This window comes from Bubalus bubalis, chromosome 19, assembly GCF_019923935.1.
Source record: "Bubalus bubalis isolate 160015118507 breed Murrah chromosome 19, NDDB_SH_1, whole genome shotgun sequence".
Taxonomy (NCBI): domain Eukaryota; kingdom Metazoa; phylum Chordata; class Mammalia; order Artiodactyla; family Bovidae; genus Bubalus; species Bubalus bubalis.
The window spans coordinates 32,848,899-32,871,883 of record NC_059175.1 but is presented as its reverse complement, the minus strand read 5'-3'; the positions used below and the strand labels follow the sequence as shown (position 1 = coordinate 32,871,883).

At 37.7% G+C, this 22,985-nt stretch overlaps 1 protein-coding gene and 1 long non-coding RNA gene across 2 annotated transcripts in view; both read right to left on the bottom strand.

The window, feature by feature from the left end:
- Nucleotides 1–22,985, bottom strand: part of PLCXD3 (phosphatidylinositol specific phospholipase C X domain containing 3) — a 201,781-nt gene that overhangs the window by 150,566 nt on the left and 28,230 nt on the right. The gene's annotated exons all lie outside the window — the stretch shown is intronic.
- LOC123330513 overlaps nucleotides 17,366–22,985 on the bottom strand; it is a 33,181-nt gene continuing 27,561 nt past the window's right edge. The window contains exon 3 of the long non-coding RNA XR_006546475.1: nucleotides 17,366–18,147. This is a non-coding gene — a long non-coding RNA (uncharacterized LOC123330513). The remainder of the gene's footprint in view (nucleotides 18,148–22,985) is intronic.

Here is a 22,985-nt window from a genome sequence, read left to right as displayed (position 1 = left end):
CTAAAACCATGACTGGTGTCCTTATAAGAAGACCATGGGAAGACATCCCTGGTGGCTCAGAGGGTAAAGAATCTGCCTGCAATGCAGAGACCTGGTTTCGATCCCTGGGTTGGGAAAATGCCCTGCAGGAGGGCATGGCAACTCACTCCAGTATTCTTGCCTGGAGAATCCCCATGGACAGAGGAGCCTGGCAGGCTACAGTCCATGGGGTCGCAGAGTCGGACACAACTGAGCAACTAAGCACAGCACATGTAAAGACATAGAGATACACACAAAAGGAAGACATTTATGAGATGATGGACTCAGAGATTAGAGTGATATATCTACAAGCCAAGGAATATCAGAATATAGGAGAAGGATATGGAACAGATTCTCCCTCAGAACCTTCAGAAGGAACCAATCCTGCACACAACTTGACTTCAGATTTCTAGCTTCCAGGACAGAAAAGAATAAATTTCTATTGTTTTAAGCCACCCATGTGTGCATGCTCAGTCATTTCAGTTGTGTCCAACTCCTTGCCACCCCATGGACTGTAAACCACCAGACTCCTCTGTCCATGGGATTCTCCAGGCAATAATACTAGAGTGGGTTGCCATGCCCTCCTCCAGGGAATGTTCCCAACCCAGGGATTGAACCTGCATCTCCTGCATTTCAGGTGGATTCTTCACCTCTGAGTCACTGGGGGAAGCCCCCTTTAAGCCATCCAGTTTGTGGTAATTTGTTACAGCAACCCTAGGAGTCTAATCCATGAAGTCTTTCTTTTTTCCTTATTATTCTATGACTTGACTCTCTTTTCCCAATATCAACAGCCTAAACCACCATTTTCTCAGTTTGAACATGACTGAAAACTACAAGTGACATGAAATAAGGAAGCCTAGTCCAGCTCTCCCAGAAGGACAATGAAATCAAATGTCAGGCAGAAGTTAAGGGGCACGCCTTAACCATAAAGGCAATGGCTGAACAGCACTGGAGAGTCCAAAATCAGAACAGAAAAGAAACAACTCTGATGGAAAGAGGAAACGGAAGGAGAAAAGTTAGGTGGAGACCTGCATGGATTAAAGTGCAGGAATACAGACTCCAGAAAATAAATCTAAGTACAAAAGGGCGCAATCCTGCCTTACGAGAGTTCATGCATTCTGAAAAGAAACAATGCCTGTCTTAAAATATCTGTTCATATTTTGAGAGTATTTGTTTCTAGCAGATTCTCAAAAACCATTTTGAATCATTATCAATCTTATAATAAGCTCACAAGGGGAATCTCAGGAACTATATTGCCTCTACTACAGTTTCAAATATAACAGTGCAGGTCCTGAGAGAAAGAGAAACATATAAAGTTACTGTTCTGTATCATCATTTTAAAATAATACATGTGAAAATGTGTCGCAAACTGTAAAAAGATTTAAAATATGAGATATTACTACTGCTACTGCCCAGTCTTTTACTCCTAGGTAACTAGGCAGCTAGGTACATGGGGTCTAGAGTCAGGGAAATAGAGACTCAACTCCTACTGTTCACTTATTAAGCTATGTAGTGTGACATAAATAGAATTGATAAGTGCTGAGGGAGAGTGACTCAATTTTCTATGGGATGGTAGGGTAGGCTTCATAATGAAAGTGATATTTGAGCAGAGATCTGAAAGAAGTACTGGATTTATCCCTGTAGTTGGACAATAAACAGTTGTTTATTGTCCTCAATAACCCTAGAATTCTCCTGGCATCCCAGGTTCTGTTTAGTTTTGTGGAAGCTGTCTGATTCTTTTTATGATCTCTGTACATAATTACCTAGCAAACAAAAATTTAGATAGCCATTAAAACCTATTGTTTCAAAAGAATCTATGTGTTTCTCAGTATTAAATACAGTGATATGCAATAGTGGGCTTCCCTGATAGCTCAGTTGGTGAAGAATGTGCCTGCAAAGGAGGAGACCCCGGTTCAATTCCTGGGTTGGGAAGATCCACTGGAGAAGGGATAGGCTACCCACTCCAGTATTCTTGGGCTTCCCTTGTGGCTCAGCTGGTAAAAAAACCTGTCTGAAATGTGGGAGACCTGGGTTCTATCCTTGGTTGGGAAGATCCCCTGGAGAAGGGAAAGCCTACTTCAGCATTCTGGCCTGGAGAATTCCATGGACTGTATAGTCCATGGAGTCTCAAAGAGTCAGACACAACCGAGCAACTTTCACTTTCATGCAATAAATTATTTTTTTCTAAAGGAGAGAAATTCAGGATGAAAAAATTCTTCTAAGGATAAATGAAACATAAAATGGCCATTCATGTTAAAATAAAGAGTTCTCAAAAATGGCAGTTATCCATCTTATTAAGTAAGATCATTTTTTTATTGTTTTGGAAAAGTGGATGGTATATTGTATGCTCAGTTACTCAGTCGGCCTGAATCTTTGTGACCTCATGAACTGTACCCCGTAAGGTTCCTCTGTCCATGGGATTTCCTGGGCAAGAATACTGGAGTGGGTTGCCATTTCCTCCTCCAGGGAATCTTCCCAAACCAGAGATCCGACCCATGTCTCTTGCATCTCCTGTATTGGCAGGCAGATTCTTTACCACTGTACCACCTGGGAAGCCCAGGTGGCTTACATTTTATTAAAAAAGATTACTTTTCTATTGTCTGAGAAAAGTGGATGGTGTACTATGAGAACACATTAGCATTAATGATGAAATGTGCATACCCAGCAACACAAATCAATAAGACACAAAAACTTTCTGCAAAAATGAATTTGGAGAATGCTTTTGCCATTTCAGAAGCATAAAAGTAAGTAAAACCCATATAAATAATTGAAATATATAATTCAATTTCATTGGATAATCAACTTAAGGGCCTACTGACATCAGTATAGCCTGGTATCTATCCTTGTCTACTCATCAGACAGTCATTAGAAACTGTATGGTATGACACTCTGAGAACATTAGGCTTTTTTAAATGACAGGAAAATTAAATGCAACCATCACAATAGCCTACTAATAATAGAGGGAGATATTTGTACATGTAAGTGACAGTAGTGGATGTAATCAGCTATCTACATGAAGCTCACGCACTTGGGAGATGGCAAGTCACTCAGAGAAGCCGACACTAGGGCTTAGTCTTGGTCAAGGGAGTGCCCCATCTCCGCTCAGATAACAGGAACCCAGGAACCCAGGAGTGTGCCTTCTCTGGTATAACTTATTCCTGGGGAATTTGTATTTGTCCCTGGGTATAATATAGGCAGGACATTGATAACCCAAGCTGACTGCATTCAAGTTAATTTTGGTCCCAGAAAAGTATGAAAATTTTCAAAATGGTGCCCTTTAAAAAATAAGTCACATAAATTCCTTTTACTTATCTTTGTTTCAGAACTTTCTCATGGGACTAGGTCTCTTAGGAGGCACGTGAAAACTCATGATATAACAGATTACCCCCTGAGACATGGCAAAGTTAGGAAAGGAGATGCAAGAAGACTGTGTCTTCCCCATCCTCTGTGGACCATTGTGTTTCAGCTCATTCTCCCACCCGCCCATAATGTTCCGTAGTTCTAAGAAAGAAAGTAGTTCATAAATCACAGAAATATAGGGCTCCTTGTATATGGATGCAAAGAAAGGCTAATATAGCTAGATGAGTGGAAAGAACCAACAGAAGCAGCAAATTTAACTTGGGAAAAAAATCAGTCATCATTACACATGCAATGTGTTTGAGAAACAACAACAATTTAAAAGGGAGAGAACAAATGTGAATTGTCACTGGAATGATGTTTAATCACATAAATTGCTTCTCCTCCCTCACCCTGTTCTACATAACATTCATGGTGGTAAATATGAGTTTGGTCAGAGGTGAGTGAGTAGAGGGGTGAGTGTCATATTTTTAAAAACAGATTCAGTTATGATCCAAGTAGATGAAACTTTAAGGATTTAATCTTTAAAGAACTGAATATAGAAGGATAAAAGATTTGGTGAACAGCTCAAGAACCTTAAATGAAAATTATAGGTTAGAAACTGAAACTATAAAGTTGAAAATAAAACCAAAAGTAATAAAAACATAATTTTGGTAGTAAGAGAGAAGGAGAAATATGACCAAGATGAATAATACACTTAAACAGTCATTTTACCTTGAAGAGCAAAATTTTTCAGTGACAAAGAAAGTTGGACCAAATATAAGGAGGTCTAAAAATTTTCATTTAGTAAATATTAACTAACTGGGCTTCCCCGGTGGCTAAGATGGTAAAGAATCTGCCTGCAATGCAAGAGACCTGGGTTCAATCTCTGGATCAGGAACATCCCCTGGAGAAGGAAATGTTAATTGAATGCCAGTCTTGTGCCAGGCACTGAGCTAATTGCTGGAAATGCAGGTCAAGAAGCAACAGTTAGAAATGGATATTAAACAATGCACTGGTTCCAAATTGGGAAAGGAGTACGTCAAGGCTGTATATTGTCACCCTGCTTATTTGACTTATATGCAGAGTACATCATGTGAAATGCCAGCTAGATGAAGCACAAGCTGGAATCAAGATTGCCTGAAGAAATACCAATAACCTCAGACATGCAGATGACACCACCCTTATGGCAGAAAGTGAAGAGGAACTAAAAAGCCTCTTGATGAGAGTGAAAGAAGAAACTGAAAAAGCTGGCTTAAAGTTCAACATTCAAAAAACTAAGATCATGGCATCTGGTCCCATCACTTCATGGCAAATAGATGGGGAAACAGTGAGAGACTTTGTTTTGGAGGGCTCCAAAATCACTGCAGATGGTGACTGCAGCCATGAAATTAAAAGATGCTTGCTGCCTGGAAGAAAAGCTATGACCAATCTAGACAACATATTAAAAAGCAGAGACATTACTTTGCCGACAAAGGTCCCTCTAGTCAAGGCTATGGTTTTTCTAGCTGTCATGTATGGATGTCAGAGTGGGACTATAAAGAAAGCTGAGTGCCAAAGAATTGATGCTTTTGAACTGTGGTGTTGGAGAAGACTCTTGAGAGTCCCTTGGACTGCAAGGAGATCTAATCAGTCCATCCTAAAGGAAATCAGTCCTGAATATTCATTGGAAGGACTGATGCTGAAGCTGAAACTCTAATAATTTGGCCACCTGATGCAAAGAGAGGACTCATTGGAAAAGACCCTGATGCTGGGAAAGATTGAATGTGGGAGGAGAAAGGGATGACAGAGGATGAGATGGTTGGATGGCATCATCAACTTGATGGACATGAGTTTGAGCAAGCTCCGGGAGTTGGTGATGGACAGGAAAGCCTGGCGCACTGGAGTCCATGGGATCGCAGAGTCAGACAAGACTGAGCAACTGAACTGAAATGGCAGTCAAAACAGTGGATTTAAAGCAAATGGACATTCCCTTCTCCAGGGGATCTTCCCCATCCAGGGTTAGAACCTGAGTCTCCTGCATTGCAGGCAGATCCTTTACCATCTGAGCTAGCATTACAATATGCAAAATAGATAGACAGTGGAAATTCAATATTTGATATGGATCTTCCTGACTCAGCAATCGAACCGAGGTCTCCAGCATTGCAGGCAGATTGTTTACCAATTGAGCTATCAGGGAAGCCCCCAATGTATGATGCAGGGAACCCAAAGCCAGTGCTCTGTGACAACCTATAAGGGTGGGATGGGGAGGGAGGTGAGAGGGGGATTCAAGAGGGAGAGGACATATGTATACCCAATGCCAATTCATGTTGATGTGTGGCAAAAACCATCACAATATTGTAAAGTAATTACCCCCTAGTTACCTATCTGTCTACCTACCTACCTACTTCTATAGCAATAAAGCAAATGGCCAGAGCCAAGGGCTGGGTCATTTCAGAGTAACACTGAACTCCCCTGGAAATCAGTATGCTTTTCTCTGCACTGTGAGGCCAGAGAAAGCTAAAGCTGGAAGAATTGGCTAAAGTGAAAACCCAGGGTTCTGAGGAAGAATGTTCAAAGGCATCTACATAAATTGCACTTATTTCAAGAACTATACACACATTTAACAGGGAAAGTACCTTATCTGACCCTGTAAGGTAATTTACATGGAAACATTGAATGGTATTATGCAGACACATGCAACGTATGACCACATTTTAGTATTCACATAAGGTATATTTATATTTGCTCAGAGTTTCTGTCCTACAACTTATTTCCTTATTAAAAAAAAATCTTTTTTGTAGACATTTCCAAAGAGTATTGGTTGATTTTTCTTCTTGCTTTCTTAACTAATTTTTCTTAAGAAGAAATTTTCCCTTAAAGGCCAAGTACTTTTTCAAATGATTAAATAGAAAAATAGTAAAGTTATTGATTTAATGTTCTCTTCTCTTTCTGAGTATCTTCACTTAGGTTCAAAGCTATGGAGAAAATATGCCTTAAGAAGACAAATGACAAAAATACATTTGCAGCCACTTTCATGTTTGAATAGGTTAGGAGGACTTTGTGTCTGGATTCTTCCAAATGTAAATGACATTCAGACTAGACAAAAGGGAAAAAATAGTCTCCAGGATTTCAGAAATGCTATAAAAATTTACCCAGATCAATGTGGCAGAGTAGTTTGCTTAAAAGCCCTTCAAGTACATTCCAGTGCTATAAATGGAGGGGGGAAATCAATCAAAACAACCTGGGACCAGATAATAATGCCATGATGAATAAATACTGTTAAGTTCATCTTGATCATGATAATTTTCAAAGAATGGTAAATTCTTGAATGAATGGAGCATGTCCAATTAGCATCACACGACTCAAGTCCTTTTAGCACACAAATGTCAAGTTAATATTTCTAAAATACCACATCTGTAAGGTTAATAACAAAATTTCATAGCCCCTGGCTTCAAGACTGCCAATTGGTTAGGTGGCTTTATCTCGTACTGCTTCCTAACACATTCCACTGCATTCCATCAGAGACTCCCCAACACAAGTTCTCAGTCTACCATTAAGTTCTTTCTCTGCCGGCATCTTCAGTCATCACTCTCAGTCTACCTGTCAGATCCTGATCACTTCCCAGCAATTTCTTTTTTAAAATTAACTTATATTAGAGTATAGTTCAGAGAAGGCAATGGCACCCTACTCCAGTACTCTTGCCTGGAAAATCCCATGGATAGAGGAGCCTGGAAGTCTGTGTCCATGGGGTCGCTGAGGGTTGGACATGACTGAGCGACTTCACTTTCACTTTTCACTCTCATGTACTGGAGAAGGAAATGGTAACCCACTCCAGTGTTCTTGCCTGGAGAATCCCAGGGACGGGGGAGCCTGGTGGGCTGCCGTCTATGGGGATGCACAGAGTTGGACACGACTGAAGTGACTTAGCAGCAGCAGCAGAGTATAGTTGCTGTACAATGTTGTGTTAGTTTCTCCTGTACAGCAAAATGAATCAGCCAAACATGTACATATATCCTCTCCCTTTTGGATTTCCTTAACCATTCAGGTCACCACAGTGCATTAAGTAGAGTTCTCTATATACTATGTTCTCATTACTTATCTCATATACACTATTTTTAAAATTTTATTTTATTGAAGTATGGTTGATTTATAATGCTATGCAAGTCTCTTGTGTACAGCAAAGTGACTCAGCTATATATATATTCTTTCTGTTTGTTTTTCAAATTTCTACCATGTTGTGTTGGTTTTCACCATACAGCAATGCACATCAGCCACAATTATACATGCATTTATGCAATTATACATGCATACATACATGTCCTCCCTCCCTCCCCTCCCTCCCCTCCCCTCCCCTCCCCTCATCCCTTCCCTCCAGATGATCACAGAGCTCCAGACTGGACTCCCTGTGCTACACAGCAACTTTTCACCAGCTATCCATCTTACACCTGATTGTGTATATATATATTGATGCTACTTTCTCCATTCATCCCATTTTTTTCCCTCTAGAACAAAAAATTTCAGTATGTATGGAAACACAAAAGACCGTAAAAAGCCAAAGCAATCTTGAGAAAGAAAAACAGAGCTGGAGGAATCAACCTTCCTGACTTCAGACTATACTACAAAGCTACAGTCATCAATACAGTATGGAACTGGCACAAAAACAGAAATATGAACCAATGAACAAGATGGAATGCCCAGAGATAATGCCCATGCACCTGTGGGCACCTTATACCATGGAGAAATGACAGCCTGTTCAATAAGTGGTGCTGGGAAAACTGGACAGCTACATGCAAAAGAATAAAACTAAGACACTTCCTAACACCATACACACACACACACACGCACACAAAACCACTCAAAATGGATTAAAGACTTAAATTTACAGCCAGAAAACTATAAAGCTCTTAGAGGAAAACATAGGCAGTATACACTTTGACATACATCACAATAAGATCTTCTTTGATCTACCTTCTGGAGTACTGGAAATAAAAATAAATATAAACAAATGTGACCTGATTAAGCTTAAAAGCTTTTGCACAGCAAAAGAAACAATAAACAAGATTAAAAGACAACCCTCAGAATGGGAGAAAATAATTGCAAGTGAAACAATTGACAAAGGATTAATCTTCAGAATATATAAGCAGCTCATTCAGCTCAATATTAGGAAAACAAACAGACTAATCAAAAAATGGGCAGAAGACCTAAAAATACATTTCTTCAAAGAAGACATGAAGATGGCCAATAAACATGTGAAAAGATAAACTACTGGTATTATGTATAAAATAGATAACCAAGCAACTTCTTTTGTGCCCAATTTAAGGCTTACCTCCAAGTATACAATCAAGTAAGTGACAAGTATTGACTGAGCATCTATTCTGTGCCTATCATCAGGCTACAGTGTCATGGAAGAGAAAGGAAGGAAGAATGATTAGATACAACAACACAAATCTTTGCAAAGTGCTAATGTTAAAGGTCAAGATGTAGCTTTAAGAAACAATCCCAGTTCAAGCTCATATAACAAAGAGCTTAACTATGCAGTGCAGAGAGAAAAGCAACTACAGTTTAGAAGACTTAATTAGCCTCTATTTCCCAACAAAGATATGTATAGATAACCTCTTCATGGATCACAGCCTTGTAATGGTGAAGGGGCTTGCAGGGACACCCAAGATGGATGGATCATGGAGAAAGCAAAGGAGTTCCAGAAAAACATCTATTTCTGCCTCACTGACTATGCTAAAGCCTTTGATTGTGTAGATCACACTAAACTGTGGGAAATTCTTAAAGAGATGGGAATACTAGACCACTTTACCTGTTTCCTGAGAAACTTGTATGCAGGTCAAGAAGCAACAGTTAGAACCAGACATGGAAAAACAGATTGGCTCCAAATTGGAAAAGGAGTATGATAAGGCTTTCTATTGTCACCGTGCTTATTTAATTTATATGAAGAGTCACCAACTTCATGGAAATGAGTTTGAGCAAGCTCCAGGAGTTGGTGATGGACAGGAAAGCCTGGCGTGCTGCAGTCCATGGACTCACAGAGTCAGGCACGATTGAGCGACTGAACTGAACTGAACATCATGTGAAATGCTGGGCTGGATGAATCACAAGCTGGAATCAAGATTGCTGGGAGAAATATCAAAAACCTCAGATATGTAGATGCTGCTAAGTCAGTTCAGTCATGTCTGACTCTGTGCAACCCCATAGATGGCAGCCCACCGGGCTCCCCCATCCCTGGGATTCTCCAGGCAAGAACACTGGAGTGGGTTGCCATTTCCTTCTCCTATGCATGAAAGTGAAAAGTGAAAGTGAAGTCGCTCAGTCGTGTCCGACTCTTAGCGACCCCATGGACTGTAGCCCACCAGGCTCCTCCGTCTATGGGATTTTCCAGGCAAGAGTACTGGAGTGGGGTGCCATTGCCTTCTCCTAGATAATGTAGATGATACCACTCTAATGGCAGAAAATGAAGAGGAACTAAAGTGTCTCTTGGTGAAGTTGAAAGAGGAGAGTGAAAAAGCTGGCTTAAAACTCAACATTCAGAAAACTAAGATCATAGCATCTGGTCCTATCACTTCATGGCAAACAGAAGCGGAAAAAGTGGAAACAGTGGTAGATTTTATTTTCTTGGACTCCAAAATCACTGCAGACTGTGACTACAGCCATGAAATTAAAAGATGCTTGCTCCTTGGAAGAAAAGCTCTGATAAACCTAGACAGTATATTAAAACACAGACACATCACTTGGCTGACAAAGGTCTGTCAAATCAACACCTTGATCATGGACTTCTCAGCCTCCAGAACTATGTTGCTCTGAGTCACCCAGTCTACAATATTTTATGATAGCATCCCTAATGGACTAAGACAGATTCATCATTATTTTTTTTTTTAACTTGAAGAAACTTTGGAGTGAGGACTATGAAATCCCAGTATGGAAATTCCAGGCTTTATTTCAACTCATCAACACCTGGACCAAAGTACCTTCTGGCCCATGGAAAAAAACAAGCAATTGATGCATGCTTCTACCTTAGTGCCATTGTACTCTGGGTAACCAAGAAAACAAACGTGTTTCCACACAAATAATTCCACCTAGTGAGTTCTCATGACTCTGCAAGAATTGAAAGATTCATTGCTATATTTATGAAAAATGTATAAAATAAAATGTTTATAATGTATTTATAAAATTGTACATGCTTATGTATTTATAAAGTATATATTTTAAGTACTTGTAATATTTCATTTAAAATCTCTGATAATTAGATTTTATGTATTATTAGCACATGGCTTACAGTCTGTATCTGGAAGTAATTTGCAACTCATTTATGAGTGTGTCCTTTGATTGTTTAGGTATTGTCAAGTTTTTCCCTTATTGCTGTTGTCATTGCCAAAATATTTTGTCTTTGATCAAAATAATTATAATAAGTTCTGGGTTTCACTTTTGGTATATGATTGATTTTTTAAATATTTTAATCAGCAAATACATTCAAAATATTCTCAGTAGTATAAAATCTTTGTCTTCTAACAACTGACTTGTTATTTTCTGAAAGGACCAAAAGTTATCTGGACTACATCTGAGATTGAAATGGATAATCTAATTAAGTTTGATGTATACTATATTCGTTTATTAGTAAATAAACTAAAGAAAAATATTTCTTCCAGATATTGAAACAGACTTTGCCATAAATTGACTCAACAGACAAAACCAGAAAGAATATATAAGTGTGTTATGCATTGAGAATGAAGAGATTAGGATTCTGTTAGAGAAGCCTGGAGGACCAGTGTAACACATGACTGAAATAATTTCCTTTTTTTTCTATATCCTACAAAAGATCAAGAAGTTATCACTCCTGCCTCAAAAATCTGTAAAAGAGAAGGAGGAATAATGTGATTTTTTAAAAGTAATAACTCTCCACTAAATCACTGAAATCTGTTTCACATATATTTGAGGATTTTAGTTTTTTCTCCTCCATAAAATGTGCAACAAAAAAACCATGGTGGTTTCTTTCTTTCTAAGACACTACACTGGGGCTTCCCAGGTGACTCAGCAATAAAGAATCTGCCTGCAGGTTTGATCCCTGGGTCAGGAAGATTCCCTGGAGAAGAAAATGGCAACCCACTCCAGTATTCTTGCTTGGGAAATCCCATGGACAGAGAAGCCTAGTGGGCTACAGTCCATGGGGTCACAAAAGAGTGGAATATGACTTAGTGACTAAACAACAAAAAAGGCACTAGACTACAGAAGCATTTTTCATGACTGCCTCACTTGCTAACCTACACAGATATTTATATTTTTATCCTGTTTTTTTTTTACAGTATTTCAGAGGTATCTGATCATCTTTTAAATGATTAAGTGATAAGACAAAACTAATACAATTTTGTAAAGTTTAAAAATAAAATAAAATCTAAAAAAAAAATATATATATATATATAAAGACAATCGAGAGAGAAAAAGGGATGGTGACACCAGTCACAGCAGTTGCTTACATGTGAGAGAATGAAGCAGTGTCTTCTGTACCCAAATGATGGCAGCTGACCAACTCAGGGTTGTGGTTAGAACCCAGTAGGGTTCACATCAATACCCAGTTAGGCTGACACCAACATGTCTGCATCCTATTCCCATCACAGGGACAACTCTTGAGAAAATGAATTGTGATAATTTAATCTCCCATATTTCTGTTTTCTGTTAACAGAATCAATTTTAAGTTATGTATTAAATCCACTGAAGACGTAGGTGCTCCACTTGAAGACGTTTGTTGCATTTGCAGTCCTTAGAAACTCCCAGGAGCCTGAGATCTTCAGGGTCACATGTGGTAACTCTAGGCAGTAGATGCCACAGTCCTGCAGGGGACATGTCCAGTTACAGGAATCATCGTATTAGGAATGCCCAAAGCTTTGATGTCCACATCAGGTATGTATGTAGAGTTGCCCCTAGCAAGAGCCAGTTCATGAGGCCAGGGTCATTTTATCATAAGCAATTCTGCCTAAAAATCTGGTTGACATTTTACCCTGATCAGGTTACCAGTGGAACAAAGCTAGCAAGTTAACCACAGGTCAGATCCTGACACAGCAAGGGAAGTGAGTTAACTGCAGTAATGCAGTTTTGAACATATTTGCAACACCTGTGAGACAATTCAGTGGTGATGGCATGTTGGTAGCTGGCCAGTCCTGGAACTCAGATGAAAGCTCTTGACTGGAAATATAAATTGGGGACCTACTTGTATATAGGTAATGTTCAACAGTCTCATCTAGAGTGAGAATACAGAGTGAGGAGCGAAGAGGGATCCAGGACAAAGCCTAAATCTAACACTTAGGAAAGGTTGTGACATTGAATATGCTATTTGTTTAGTTACTAAGTTGTGTCCAACTCTTTGCAACCCCATGGACTGCAGCCCGTCAGGCTTCTCTGTCCTTGGGATTTCTCAGCAAGAATACTGGAGTGGGTAGCCATCTCCTCCTCAAGGGAATCTTTCCAACCCAGGGATTGAACCTGTGTCTCCTGCATTGACAAGCGGATCCTTTACCACTAAGCCACCAGGGAAGCCCTTTGAATATGTTAGCAAAACCTTATATGACATGAGTTTTCAGCTTGGATTTAATATTTCTTGATTAAAGTAAGAATATTTAAAAGTAACATTTCCTGAATAAAATGTTAAGGGTTTTTCCCCATATTTTCTAAAATTCATAGACTGTATATCCCTATCATTTTTCCTTTTGTAGAGTTTTCAGCTGCTATCCTTACATCTCAAGAAAGAACTTATATCCCAAGCACATTCTTTAGGCAGTATACATTTCCTGAATTTGACATTGCATTTATGTGTCATATCTATAAGAGTTTTATATACATAATTATATATCTATCTATAGTTTGGTAATATATACATATACTTGCCAAATAAAATCAGGTGGCAGAGAAGGGCTGAGGAATAATGGCTCAATAAGTAGGAGGAAAATCGATGAAAGTTCCATGTAGCAGAAGCCTATAGAATAAAGGGTCCTCTTAAATAAACACGATGTGCTCAACTTTGTGAAGTGATGTTGAGATGCTGATTTTAAAAGTTATTGGTGAATTAGAATGGACATTTTTAATAGAATGGTGAGGACATCAGCCAGACTGATTTGAGGGGAAAAAAACAGAGAGTCAAAGTCAGGAAACAGCATGTGCGTAGAACTCTGAGCTAAGCTGTCTTTGAGGAAAGTTTATATATTGCGCATCTTAAAACCAATTGTTCAAAACAACTGTGGTTTCACTTAAACACCAATCCCACCTCAAAAAAAAATTTGTCATATTGTACTTGATTCTGCTGCTACTAGGAGATTCACATTTCTGGTCTTTGTTCTAGCTAGCTTTCTATCTCAAATATATATTTGCAGCATTTTATGCTTCTTTCCAGAGCTTGCTATCTGGATGCAGACTACGTATTTTCCCCAGAATTAAAGTACCATAACTCAAGGCTTATATTCCTGACCATGACAGGTGTCTCTACTGCTGGTGCACTCTTGGTGCCAAGCTTCTCTGAATTGTGCATTGGCATTAACCACTCTCAGCTCTGATTTTCCCTGGGCTTCCTTCTTTCCCACCCATCATAGCATTCACTTTCAGAGTAACCTTCCTCTTTGGATACTTGTCCTGTCAAAGAGAATTAGACTTCCTAAATCCTTGGGAACTCAACAAAATCAGTGACAACACTTTAATATAAATGTTTTATTAGCAGTTATGCTATAGGCTTTGCTCTAAACAACATGCTAAAAATAGAGGTAAAACCATGAAATTTTTTATAAAGCATGGGTAAAATCATATTTATTTCCAGTCTCTACTTTCAAAAATTTTTCCTTTAGCCTTGCTGGCCATTTTTCTAGCTCAGTACCCAGAAGTTGCTTCCAGTTCTAGATTTATGTCTTATATTTTGGGGAATTTTCAACCATAATCTTTGAAAGCACTATTTCTCTTTCATTCTCTATATTTCCTCCTTTCTGAATTTGCAGCACATGTATGGTGGACTTTCTAAATCTGTGTCTCCTAAGTCTCCTTTCACATTTTCTTTTCTATATCTTTGGGCTATGTTCTTCTAGTTCATTAGCCTCTTCTCACAACTGTTTCCAGTCTACTATTCAATGCATATAACTGCATTCCTTTTTATTTCAATAACTGTTTTACTAAGCTCTAAGAACTTTAATGGCAATTTTCAATACACCTGCTTTTTGTTTCACTATTTCTTGTTTTATTATCCCCTGTACTTTTCTGGTGTTCCCATTCAATTCTTTATCTTTTAAAAGATATTAAAAGTATTTGCTTTAATTTTTTTCAGATTGGTCAATGATTCCTGTGTTGGGAAGTGTAGATTCCTAAGTCTTCTCAGGAACCCAAGAGATCATCATCTGTGTAAATCCGAAGTAGTTTCCTGGAGGCCCCAGCATCAGTGGTGTGGCACCCAGTATTCAGGCTCTGTTAGGGAAACAGGCTATTTAATGTTTCTAAAGTTCAGTTCCTACTTATTCCCATAGATAGCTCTCTTTTTAAAACAACATTTCTACCTGTGGTCTCTGGAGATTTCCCTTTCCCAGAGTTTGAAATATTTATGTGTTTTCCAAATTTTTATGAGTATTTATCCAGTATTTTTTAATGAGTTTGGACCAGATGGGAGAGGATTTGACATGTACTCAATTCTCTATTCACCTTCTTGAATCAGAAACCTTGTCCTTGGTCTTTGCCTCAGCTTTGCTTTCAATCTAATAATCAACCAGGGGAATTAAAAAAAAAAATTGTGGTTGAGTATGGAAATGACTCATAGTCTCTTTAGAGATATTCAACCACTGCATATTCTAAAATGATGCTCTAAGCAGACTTGGGGACCAAAGGGCATGTGCCTGTGGTCGGAAAACTGGACTGGCCATTACGAACCTCTATTCTTAGCTCTGCTCTTGATTTTTGAAATAGCCTGGGGTAAAAGCTGCTGTCTCAGCTCACTTATGGATGCTTCTTACTAACCTCAAAAGACCTTTCCCCTCAATTCAATTTGAAAATATATCTCTGCTATGAAATTGGCTAAGAGTTTTTAAGCCCCAAATTTTCCTATCCCACAAAATCAAGACCTTGAATTAAAAAAAAAAAAAACTAACCAATTAAGATTTTCCTTCCTTTTCTCCCCTCATCCTTCTATAGACACAAAAAGGAACTTATTTCTTTCATCTTTCTTCAATCTCATTAGCCAACACTTAAACAAATACTGCTCTCTTTCATGCTCACTTTTTCTAATCTTCTAAAGTGTTGTAATCCCCACATTGAATGAAAACTTTAATAAGAATTTGATCTTAAAATACTATGTATATGTTTTAAGGATCACAAAATTGTTTTTAAAGATTTCATAGAAAAGTATTTTCAAATATATAAGAAATTTGATCACTGGACAGAAATAGCACAACTAAAAATACTTACAAATTTCATAATTGAATCTAGCAACATGGGAAGAAGAACCATAGGTACCATAAAATTTTTACTGTAGTTTCATTTTTATAAAACTGTGATAATTTTAAAAAATGTACCATCGATGAAATAGCAAGTGAGAAGAAATTAGGGTGTATTTTTATCTGTGCCATACTAATTTATCATTTTGGTAGGAAGATGTTCTTTTTGTATTAGAACATATGTTGTTTTCATTACTTTTCTCAGTGATGTGAGTCATAAATTCACCTACCATATTCTTTTACTTAACTGAAAGGTCTTAGACACCAGCAGAGTTTATCCACAGTTTCTATCTTCTTAAACACCTTGCTTCTCTTGAGTGAGATGAAGAATGAGAATAATGGGGCCAAAAGTGATAATGGGCTGATAAGAGCTAGTTTGGAAAGAGTTCAACAATGGCCTCTTTCGTGTGATCCATACCAGTAGCTCTAATGACTGTGCTAGCCAAGACATCATTTAAAAACACATGATGTGATATGATTTATATTAAATATATGTGCTGATCTCTATTCCCATCCCAACCTAAAAAATGAGAGATTTAAAAACTATAATAATGATGAGAATATGAAAGGAAACTGAGATATCAATACATATCTGGAAGATTAAAAGTAAATGAATTAATTAATTATAAATAACTTAAAAGAGCAGAGGGAGCTGAAACCCAAGGGCCTGAAGAGAGGATACTGATGAAAAAAAGACAATTATTCCACAGAACTCTGAAGAAGTATAAGATTTAGAAGTGCAAGAATCATGGAAGATGCAATGAGGAGACAAGTTGGATATGAGAGGAGCATTAGTCAAAAGTCTATGAATCAGAGTAGTTAGGTCTCTTCCTCTCTCATACAAGTGGGCAAGGATTCCTTCCCTCAGTGGAAGAATAAGAAAGATTTACGCTCTGGAGAAATTTATTCAGGAAAGGGCATGTATATGGTGGAAACTGAAGGTGGGTAAATGTCACTCAACAGTGGAAATCCCAGCTCCCTTACTGAGCCAATCCCCTTAATGTTAGGAGTCTAAACAGACAAAAGACTAGAATATTCTCCAGATAACCTGCAGAGCTTCTGAAAAAAAAAGAAAAAGAAAAAATTCTTCCACGAAACCACCATAGGAGGCATTTACCTTAGTGAATAGACTGAGCACCTTGGAGTAAATTCTAAGGGTTGATAAGCTTCATCCCTAAGCCCCCCTTCAGTACACATCAGCATCATGATTATCATCATCATCGAACTTCCAATAAACCTCTATCTGTTCCTTCACTCTTAAATATGAACAGACATCCAAGATCATCAGACATTTGAACAAAGCCTCCAGCATGAAAGAGAAGGACTCAAACAAATAAGAAAAGGAATCTCTAAGGACACGGACTAACAAAACTTTTTATGAAGAAAGAGTTAAATTAAAAGAACAGGGGGTTCAGGATGGGGAACACATGTATACCTGTGGCGGATTCATTTTGATATTTGGCAAAACTAATACAGTTATGTAAAGTTTAAAAATAAAATAAAATTAAAAAAAAAAAAGAACAGGGAAGAAAATAGTAAAGAGAATAAATAAATAAATAAAGGAAAAATTCAGAGGCCCCAAAACATAAAGTTTATAGATTGAAAGTGCCACTAATTACCCAAAAAAAATGAATGAATGAAGGGAAATCATCATCAGAGTTCAAAACTCAAGAGATGAACAGGAGTTTCTAAGAGGTTATAGAGATTATTTACAAACAGGTCATACATATGGAGTTAGTGGCATTTTATTTCTTAAAAGAAACATTGATGCTAAATGATAATACTTCCAAAATTCTGAGTCAAAACAAAATTCTATACTTAGTTAATATATCAATCAATCATGTGCATAATATAATGACATTTTATGACATGCATGGATTCAAAAAGTATTTAGAGGTGACATACATCCTCTAAATGCTCTTTAATATGTAGTTAAGACATATCTTGAGAATGAGAGCCAGCGTATTAAAATGATACAAGGCATAGATCCTGGAATCAGAATCCTGGATTTGAATATTGACTCTTCCACTTTCTAGCTGTGTGTCATTATGAAAATTGTTAACTGTTATATACCTTAATTTCCTCAATCTGTAAAATGGAGATAATAATAGTACCTACCTCACAAGCATTCAGTGAGTCCATGCGTGTAAACAGTGCCGAATATCATTATCATCATGGAATATCATGGAAGATATGGGCTTATTATCCAGGATATAGGAAATTCTACACAGGGTCAGAAAGCGTAAATTCAGATGACAGCTGCACATCAAATCTAGAGAGTAATCCAAGGGCAGGAGGTTGGGAGGCTCAGGATTGAGGTGTCCAGGGGGAAATGGATCTGATGCACTATTTGGAACTGCGAAAATTTAGAAAAATTATTATAAGAAGATGACAAAATCTTTGCATTTGGAATATAATATCCATAAGCATAAAGAAAAACAACTTTTAAAACTGCAAACTAAAATAATTTAACTTTAGTAAAAAATAAAAACTGTGTAAAATATAATCATATCATTACTTAACTCCATAGTAAAAAATAGCTATGTAGTCATAGGAATCCCATGGATGGAGGAGCCTGGTAGGCTGCAGTCCATGGGGTCGCTAAGGGTCGGACACGACTGAGCGACTTCACTTTCACTTTTCACTTTCATGCATTGGAGAAGGAAATGGCAACCCACTCCACTGTTCTTGCCTGGAGAATCCCAGGGACGGGGGAGTCTGGTGGGCTGCCGTCTATGAGGTCACAGGGAGTCAGACACGACTGAGGCTACTTAGCAGCAGCAGCAGCAGCAGCAGTCATAGGAATGTAGATAGCAACTAATTGATTTAACTGAAGACAGTAATATAATTATAATGAGAAAAAGGGGTGGAGATGGGAATCAGTAGGAGTCAGTGAGTAAGTAGTCCTCAAGTACTATACCCAGAAGTCAACAGATGGTGACTGAAACTCGCAAATCAGTAAGCATCAGTATAAGGTTATTATTTAGAGATATGGAGGTAAATATCAGAAGATATAGCTAAAAGGAAGAGTGGTTTTCTCTACAAAAAGGGACAGAATGGGCACAGAAGACTTCTGCTTTTCAGTATATGCTTTCATACTATATAAGTTAAAGCTATTACTTTACATTGTTATTTAGTTGCTCACGTCTGACTCTTGCCACCCCATGGACTATAGCCTGTCAGGTTCCTCTGTCCATGGGATTTCCCAGGCAAGAATACTGGAGTGGGTTGCCCTTTCCTCCTCCAACTTTGTTTATAAATTATCATAAAACAATAAAATAAAAATTAAAAACAGTAACTGAAGAGAACCAAGGCATATAAAAATTCATACCTTCATTCAGACACTATTGAACCCCTACCACATGCCAGATGGTGTAGATCCTGAGTGTGCTAAAATGCATAAAACAATTCTAGGCTTAAGAGGCTCACACACTAGCAAGGGGATTCAACAGAAAACCCTTAACAGGAGACAGTTTGGTAAATGTGGTGATACAAATATGAAGAAAGTATTCTGGAGAACAGGTGACAAGTCCATTTGCTCTTCCCAGGCAGGTAAATTTTCTTAAAACAATGTTTTAAATAGATAATACATACACATAACAAAAGTCAAAAGAGCTAAAATAACATATATGGTGAAATTTCAATCTCCCTGTCTTCCTTGGTCTTCAACAACTTTTCACCTCCCAAGGGCTAATAATTGCTACCAATAACTGTGTATTTTTCTAAAGATATTCTATGCATTCTGAGAATATATATATTCATACATAAGTGTTAAAATAGACTTGAACACAAACGGCTGAATGTAAGGCAGATTTCTGCATAATAGTTTTCACTTAAAATATTATGAAAATCATTCCACGTTGGACATATAGAGCTGTCTAAGTATTTTTTAATGCTGGCAGAGTATTTCATTGCACCATGAACTATTTAAACAGACCTCTCCTGCTACACATTTCGGTCATTTACTACTGCAAACACTGAAATATCTTTACTACATATACCACTTCGCAAATGTGCAAGCATATTAGGATATGTTCCTAAAAGTGGACTTTCTAGTAAAAGCAAGTCTTGAGTGTTCATGCTGAGAGTGACAGATAACCTAATGTCAGATTTTAAATGGATAACTAAGTGAACATTTGCAACAAACCTACATGGACTTTAATAAAATGAGTTTGATCTTGAATCTAGTTAAATCAATAAGGTAGGAACACTTCATTAAGTACATCTTTGCAGATAAATGAAACCACTCTCTACTTCACTAACCAAGGTTTTGGTATTGAAATTGACCCTCAATTTGCCTTTGGGATTTAATCTGTCAGTTATAACCCAGGTTAAATACCGATATGATCATTTGTCAAACCTAAAAATGACCTTTCCTATTATAACATATAGAAATATTTGTCAGTAAAGCTAAAATATAATTTATTTTCTTACACCCAAGGGCACATCCATTTCACATTGCTTTACTTCCTATTGCCCTCTCTATATAGCTGGGTTTGAATGATTATCATATCTCCTTCACTACTCCCTTGACAAGCAAGACTCCAAGTCCCTAGATCAATCTCAGAACAATGTCACAAGGTTAAAATCTGGATCTACTTCCCACTTAAAATGTAAGTTGCTAAATATAATGAGTTCATAACTGAAATTTTCAAATTAAATGATATGCATATGCAGGCCTCTGCTTAAAGGATGCCCTATCTGGTTACAAAAGATTTATTGTTTATTGCTTCTTAATTTTTCAAATTGCATTGCTTCTGTCATTCTGTACATGTCAGGAACATGTAGTTATTTCTATAAGCATTATTGGCTGTATCCAAGCTGCCCTGACTGGTTTTTGAACCATCTGGTAAGTAGAGTATAGGCTAAGAATTGGATAAATAATTTATTCTCTTCATTGTCTAATTAAATATTATTTTTCTGATGATTAGATCTCCTTGCCTACAATTCAGTAAGAGATTTAAGATGATGAAGAAGCATGTAAACTACATTAAATTGTACATTATAGAATTAGAAATGGCTATGTTATTGAGTCTTCACTCAAGTGGATTTTTTTTAAGTCCATGAATAATTAAAGCAGGCTCTTAAAAAGAAAATAATTAGCAATGTAGAACATAATTGTTATTTAGTAAAACAACACAAAATCTCATCCAGGACAGGAGGACCATATTGCTATCTTTCTGAGAGGTAACAGTGCAGTGGCTTAAAGCTCTGCCTTCTAAGAAGCAGTGAAGGTTTGGAAATTAATCTTTTTGTCAGAAATGCACTGGATTATTAGAGAGCTGATGATCTTTAGTTTGGTACCAATTTCTCAACATTTAGGAGATTCATTAGCTGACCAAAGAAGGAAAAACTGTTCATTGCAAATACTAATGTAATCTTAAGTTACATCTCTGTTATTAAAGGATAATTGGTTTATTAAGTGTAAAATATAGAATTTTTTGTTTTCCTTTAAGAATACATGTTTTTAGAAAAAACTCATGGTTGACTCAAAAATCAGCATCAAGACGGTGGATAATCAAAATAAATAAATAAAACTATAAGCCTCTTCTGTCTATCTTGTTAATGATTTGCATGATATTTTATGCCAAATCTTTATTTTTAAATATTTTACTTTCTAAAGCATTTTCTATTGTCTAAAAAAATTTGAACATGACGGAAAATATTCTGATGGCAGGAGAAAATCTGCCTGATATCAAAAATTAGCATCTAATATAGCCATAAATTGAAAAATGCCGTGGCAGGTAATTGAGGATTAGCAATATCACAACAGAATAAAGGAGGAACTTTGATATCTTGGGCCTTTAATGAATCAATTTAGAATCAATGGACTTTCTATAGCACAAAACAATGTACTGGCTTAGTCCCTCATACAAAGCACAATAAGTGTGTAATAGTACATTTGTATCCTTTCTTGGACTGTGAGAGTTGGACTATGAAGAAGGCTGAGCACCGAAGAATTGATGCTTTTGAACTGTGGTGTTGGAGAAGACTCCTGAGAGTCCCTTGGACTGCAAGGAGATCCAACCAGTCCATTCTGAAGGAGATCAGCCCTGGGATTTCTTTGGAAGGAATGATGCTAAAGCTGAAACTCCAGTACTTTGGCCACCTCATGCAAAGAGTTGACTCATTGGAAAAGACTCTGATGCTGGGAGGGATTGGGGGCAGGAGGAGAAGGGGACGACAGAGGATGAGATGGCTGGATGGCATCACTGACTCGATGGACGTGAGTCGGAGTGAACTCCGGGAGTTGGTGATGGACAGGGAGGCCTGGCGTGCTGCGGTTCATGGGATCACAAAGAGTCGGACACGACTGAGCGACTGATCTGATCTGATCTGATCTGATCCTTTCTTGGTGCCAGTTACGAGCCATACAGTGACTGAGCCAGTAGTAGGGCCATTCCATATTCAGCCTTCCTTGGTAGAGAGAAAGGCACATAGTCAGAAAGAGCCACAGAAGTAAACTTGTCAATTACTATTGGACAGTGATCTGGATGTTCCCTTCAGTGGAAATTTAGAGCAAGAGGCTCCTTCTTCTTCATTAATTTCAAACAAATCTTCAAATTTATAGAAGTCCATGGGAAATGAGTATCCTCTACTATCACGGGAATTCTGTACATCAGGATGACATTGTCTCTTGTGTGTGAACCTAAGTATCTGGGTGATAAGGCATAATGCTCAAGAGATTCCTAGGGAGGTCATATCTTAATTGCTACAGCTTGACAGGTGGAATTAATGACATTTTCCCATGTGATTATATGGGTGTGTAATAATTCATAATACACAAATATATCCACAAAAGATCCTGCCATATCTGCAATTCTGTGAAACTTTCTCTTTATCCCCCTCTTTGCCTCCTTGTCAATCTGCTGAGAGTAAAATACGCTGTTTTGTGGGTTCGTTCTCTGCCAAGCATAATTTAAGCGGAATACATTATTTCACATAATCCTCCCCACTTTGGGAGAGTATGTGGAAAAGTTTACTAGGCATCTTCTTGACTGTTATTCTCTGAAAGGTCTACCTATAAGTTTCACTCTTGACTGGCATCTAGGAACTTGGATTTTAGGAGGGTTCCCACTATTTCCAGAATTGGTAAGAGTAGCTCACTGTGCCTAAATTGCTTATGCAATACTGTTTATGTGGAATATCTGCTTTCCTTCTGGGTGTCTGGAGCTTGATGCATGCCAGGCTGAG